This window comes from Spodoptera frugiperda, chromosome 30, assembly GCF_023101765.2.
Source record: "Spodoptera frugiperda isolate SF20-4 chromosome 30, AGI-APGP_CSIRO_Sfru_2.0, whole genome shotgun sequence".
Lineage (NCBI taxonomy): Eukaryota > Metazoa > Arthropoda > Insecta > Lepidoptera > Noctuidae > Spodoptera > Spodoptera frugiperda.
In genome coordinates this window covers 1,566,835-1,573,481 of record NC_064241.1, presented here as the reverse complement: position 1 = coordinate 1,573,481, position 6,647 = coordinate 1,566,835, and the positions used below count along the sequence as shown (strand labels likewise).

General features: G+C 34.9%; 1 long non-coding RNA gene across 2 annotated transcripts in view; it reads right to left on the bottom strand.

Annotated features, from left to right (window-relative positions):
• The window catches only part of LOC126912830 (uncharacterized), a 481,090-nt gene that overhangs the window by 134,223 nt on the left and 340,220 nt on the right, over positions 1-6,647 (bottom strand). The window lies entirely within an intron of this gene.

Genomic DNA, 6,647 nt, shown 5'->3' with positions numbered 1-6,647 from the left:
CATTCGATATAAGTGAGTCCAAGGGGTCTTGGGTTCTTCCAATATTTTTTTAAATTAAAACAGTCTTCAGATGACAGCCACGATACCTGGTGTTCATCTTCTTTTATATAAGACTTGTAGCGCCGTTTTAACCAACTTCACTTAAACCATTTCTTAACTATAAGTACCTGGGACCTCCTCTTTTATGATATATGACATGATTGCTCCTATTAATCATGTTGTTTGATGAGGTTTTATAGCCTAGACTTTCTCTCTCTCTCTCTCTCTCTCTCTCTCTCTCTCTCTCTCTCTCTCTCTCTCTCTCTCTCTCTCTCTCTCTCTCTCTCCTTTTCTCTCTCTCCCTCTCTCTCTCTCTCTCTCTCTCTCTCTCTCTCTCTCTCTCTCTCTCTCCTCTCTCTCTCTCTCTCTCTCTCTCTCTCTCTCTCTCTCTCAATCCAAAAGGATATAGCCTTCCTACGGAGATAAGCGCAAACAAACAAACTCTTCAGCTTTATACTATAATAAAGTATAATATGCCTATGTAATATGTACATATGTACAAACAATAGCGACGTCTTTATAACCATTGAGCTGAAACTGAAGGTTACCGTGGTCATAATTAACAATACAGGTCAGATGGGTCAGACTGTTATGTTATGTAAAATATTCTATTGTTAACCGTACGTTACACTTTACAATAGAGTAAACGTAAACATTGGCATAAGAGTCATCGCCGTTGGCTTTAAATGAAATTGGTTGTGGCAGCCATATGACATGACGATGCAATTTTTTTATTTTACTTTACAGTCACCATTCCCGCTTTGACCTATTCGTCTCATAAAATATCAGTTAAAATACATTCTAGTACTTAAGAACAAAACTCTTTTTGAGGAGAAACGATGAACGAAGAAACGCCTTGGGTGAGGTACGAGGGAGTGTTAAACTCTTACTGACTAAAAACCACCTCGGTCTTTCTCCTGCTTTGAGCCGGAGACACGGTAACCTGTTACAGTATCCGCAGATCCGGAAACAAAGACCTCTATAAGAGTACGTTTGCACGACTTTTATTCATATTTTTTTATAAGAACAAACGGTTTTGCCCGCATTCCCGTAGGATATAAAAGTATCTTAAGATCACCTAATTCAACTCATACCCTGTCTTTACACCAAATTTCATCAAAATACGTTCAGTAGTTTCAGCGTGTATGACGGAGAAACATGCAAACAATCAAACTTTCACATTTATAATATTAGTATGATTGTTTTCGTTGTTCCTTTGTGAAGAATATCAGCCATATAATAACAACAATACGGGATCAGAATACCGTGAAATAACAACGTATGGTTATATGAACAGGTAATATAAACATTATTTTCTACTAACTACAAGCTCGAGGATTGTACAACAAACAATTGTTCCGAATAATTATGATTGGCATGCAGCCGGGAAACACAACTAATTGCTATCCAACCAAATATTAGTAAATATTTCAATTATCATTGGTGTTTGTGAATTGATTCAAAAGAGCATTCGCAATAGAATTTGATTATGTTTAGTATATTTACAATAATCACTGTTTTCATCAATATTATTTAATTTTTTAGTAATCACTAAGCTAAATGACACTTAGCAACATTTTGGTTGTGATGAATCTATGTGCGATACCTAAGAGTACAAGTAAGGGGTTAGTTTAAGTGCTCCATCACGTTCCTTAATGAGTTTATTCTTCTTTGTTTAAGTGCGGAAAATCATTCAATGACTTCTCCAGCTTTAGGCAAGGCGAGAGGTGTGAAACCACCATGTTCCTACGCCTGTTTTTAGCCTAAGCCTATTGGGCCCCATCCCTGGTGGTTTGATGGCTCTTTGAGGCGCGCAGGAAACGTGACGCGCCGTACATACTTCATTCCCGTACGAATGCACTTTATTATTAGTCCCAAGTCCCACTTTCCTAGATATGATACACATATAGACCAACTATATTACTCGACTTATAAGCACTAAGGTTAACATTAAGAACTAGATAATTATATTCCTAAAGGGCTAATAAGGAAAATAAAAACATAATTTTATTAATATGTCCACTCTGTTACATCTAGTCTATGTATATTTACGTATTTAAATAATTACGAAAGATAATACGGATTGATTTGTTATTTAATATCTTGTCTATATTTTTAATCATATAATGCGCTTAAAATTATATCAAGAAGCAAGGAAAATTAATGTATTTTGATTTTTATTTGGATTCGGCAATCGTATTTTTAAACTAGAGAACATTTAGATTACATAATCTAATTTTTATTTCTCGAATAATTAGATAGATATTTATAAGAAATGTAAGTAACTCCTACATTTTTTTGTCAGTATAGGTTATTGTGAGTTATGCTTGTGATCGGGGAACGAGCAAACGGATCATTGCCGGATTTTCTTAGAGGAGGGAATTTAATGATTCCCGTTGGGGATTTGGGGATCGGAGAGATTGGTGGAAGGGGTAATTGAGCCATCCGATAACCTCACTCCGCAAAACACTACGCAAGCGTTACGGCACGTCAATTTTCTGTCAGGCCTTGGCAAGCATGGCTCTCCCACACTTAAAGATGTCCAATGAGCTTTAAAGGGTGTCGATAGCAATAATTATTGTTGGTACTAAAGTAAACATGCTAAACTATGTTGTTTGTTTATTTAATTACACTAAATGGTAGGGTTGGTACATTGTAGATAAACGATCATTATATTGTAGAACTGAAAGTTTGTCTTTTATTAAAATATAATAATTAATTTAACTTAAATTTATTTTTATTTATTTTACACTTTATGTACATTATACAAAGGAGGACTTAATGCCAATTTGGCATTCTCTACCAGTCAACCTTGGGGTGATGCAGAGAGACAACAGTAGGTGTAACAGCAGGCATATATTGAAATATTAAAAGATAAATAAATTATATTTATAACGATCATGTTATATATACAATAAATATTACAATATATACATACATACATACATACATACATACATACATACATACATACATACATACATGTACTATGTGTGTGTTGAGTCTGTCAGCCTCTTCCATATATGCTCACGAAGCCTAAATTTAAATACAGTTTGAGAAACAATGACATAACATTATGTTCTTATTTAATGTTATGTATGTAATCAAAAAGAAAATATGGAAATTGAATGTATGTTTCATAGCACTTTTTAACCTGGTAACAGTTAAAGGGCGGCCAATTGCTCATAGAAAAATTATAATATTTAATATTCTGCTGCACAACACTGCAAAGAAAAATGCTTCTATAGGTAATTATTTGCCTGGTTTTGCTGACATACGAGAAATGAGCATACAATATTTTCTTTAACAGCTTAAATGCGTGGCTGTGGCAGCCCTACACTCCTCTAAACCGCTAAATACTGTTAAATGTTTGAAGGGAACCCTCTTCAAGTGAGCCACAGACGTGATAAATTTTAAAAGATTTTTCAAACACATTAATAACGGTAATCCCCAAACGGGGTCAAGAGGCCAGGATTACAATTAATTTATTATTTATTTCATATATTTTAAGGTTATTTCGTTGACTTACATTAGTAGGCTGACATAACAATTTAGGTAAAATATATTTTATATGTAGAGACGTTAAAACAGATAAAAAATTAACTTAAAAATACGTCTCGCCATTGAATAGATACTGCAGACGATTTTTTTAAATCGGTTGATAATGTCCTATTTTTTTTAAAGTCTGTGTGTAAGATTATTTTAAATTACTGTACTTTTTATTTTCTTTCAAAATTAAGCTTAGGTTAACATCTTAATATAGCATGATAGTGCACAAAGGCGGCATAGTGCAAAAAAATATTGTGCGTATTACATTGATATGATTTTGTACACATTACTAAATTTATATGTATTTTCTAAAATCAAAACAAGTATGTCAAAGTAACATTAGGCATTAACTACCACAAGTGTATTGATTAAAATATCTATATTCTACATAGATAAGATAATTCGCCACACTGGAGTGCCAGGTGCAAGGGCGACTCTTGGAATATCATGCCATTTATCAGCACACGGTTGTAATGCAATAGGTATGTTGTATTGAGGATGATTTCTAATAACCGTAGTATCAGTAAATAGTGATAATATTACATATCATTTTGTAGGTATGACGTTTTTTAAGGTGATGTTGGAAGTGGTTATTAGGTACTAGCTGTGCCCGCGACTTCGTACGCGTAGTAACGTTTTCCTGGATAAATCTCGGTCGGGAATTTATATATTACCCATGCCAAAGAAGACGGATCACAATTCATACGAAATTACCCCACGTCCTATAATAACGTGGCATATCTCAAAATAAAGATATGAGTGTTAAAAATTTTACATCCTTACTTCATAACTTACTTTTTTTGCACCTACATACATACATACATACATACATATCGTCATGCCTTTAATTGCACATTATGGCACATAATGCCACTGTACACCCACTTTTCACAATTTATGTTGTAAGTCCCATGTAATAGGTGGTGAGCCTATTGCCATATATCGGGCACATTTCCAGACTCCGTGCTACCACTGAGAAAATTTTCGAAAAACCGAAAAAAAGCCCAGTAATACTTCGCCCGACCCGGGAATCGAACCCGAGACCGGCAGTCGCACTTGCAACCACTCGGCCAACGAGGCAGTTTTTTGCACCTTCATAATATAAACATATAAAAACGAATAAACAATTTGATTTGATTTGATTTGATAAAAAAAGAATCTACTCCAAAATTAAGTTACAAGATTCCACTTCACACACGTATATATTAATTGCAAGTTAAATAAAGATGAAGTCTACGATCCCATCTTTAGTTCAAATTAAGTTTTTTTTTAATAGTTGTCAAACGAGCAGACGAGTCCCCTGATGGTAAGCGATTAGCGCCGCCCATGGATACCCGTGTAACTGTTGAATGTTTATAAAATTACCGTATACTCTACTAGTCTCTAAAACAACAAAGTTAAATAACTATTGAAAGTCCCATGATAGTCTTGTAGTACCCCGATATACAGTAAAACACTGATTTGGTCACTATCACATATCAAAAACTAAAATTCTACAAAATATAAAAGAAAAAGAACCTACAACCGCTTTCACAAAGTTAAAAATTGCATCTAAGTACGTAAGAAGTGAACGAGTGATGTGTTGAGCGTCCTTACCGACCTACTTCCCGAGCTTGCTAAGACGATCTATAGGGGCACTTACTTAGTAAAAATAGCTATAGTGAACCAGGTACTCAACTAATGTAAGTACACTACTTTTAAGACATGAACTCCTGGTACTTTTACTGAAATATTAGCGTTTCAAAGTTGTTTTTTTTTATTAAGTACATCTAGTATTTAAACTTTCTCGTGGTAGCCATTTTTTTTTTTTTAGATAATATCACTGAAGGTCAGAAATTTCTGAGTATTATTCGTTCCTCAGATTGTTAAGATGATATAGGAAGCACTTGCTTAGCATAAATTGCTATAGTGATCAGATATTCGACTAATAATTTAAAGTACACTACTGCTAAGACATGAACTCCTGGTATTTTAAAGTGTTTTTTTTTGAAACATGCCGTAATCGAGCATACGTATGACCTGATGGTAAGCAATCGCCGCCGCCCATGGACACTTGAAACACCAGAGGCTTTACAAGTGCGTTACCGGCTTTTTGGGAGTTAGGAATTTAAGGGTTGTTGTTCGGGAATGGGGATGGGGAAGATTGGGAAGGGATTGGGCCTCCGGTAACCTCACTCACACAACGAAACACAACGCAAGCGTTGTTTCACGTCGGTTTTCTGTGAGGCCGTGGTATCACTCCGGTCGAGCCGGCCCATTCGTGCCGAAGCATGGCTCTCCCACACTTAAATTTAAGTTTTTGATGTGTCATTTGTGTGTCAAAGTTATGTATATAAATTTTGACTTTCTCATGATAGACGGTTTTGTTTTTGGTGATGTAGTCTAGATATGACACAAGACTAGGGATTATGCAATTTCTGCCTCAATTAAATCCTTCTCAAAGGAGCAGGGCCAACTCCTAAAATCAATTTTATTTACTTTCTATACACGACGTCCTTACTTATGATAGAGTTTGTATTATAGTTAAGTTACTTATAATAATGTAGGCTATATTGACAGTATGACATTGACAGTGCATTCAACCGTTGAAAGACTAATCTGAAAAGGAAAAAAAATCATCCGAATACTGTATGTGAAGAGATATCTCTTCACATTTCTTGCATTATCGCGATTTCTTTGTTTATCACAATTAAGTTATTACGATAATGTAGTGATAACCCCTAATTAGTTTTATCACCACCTGCGTTCAACTGAGTTGCTGCGTAAAATGCGATCACCTTCATTTAGAGACAGATTGATAAAACAATATCTTGCTTTTTATTCTTTAAAGAGATTAGGTTAACGTGTACTGATAGTACTCTTGATATTATAAACTAGCTATTTCCGCGGTTTCACCCGCTCTGCTCTGCTCCTATTGGTCGTAGCGTGATGTTTTATAGCCTTATAACCTTTCTCGATAAATGGACTATCCAACACAAAAATTATTCAAATCGGATTAGCAGTTCCAGAGATTAGCGCGTTCAAACAAACAAACTCTTCAGCTTTTTAATATTAGTATA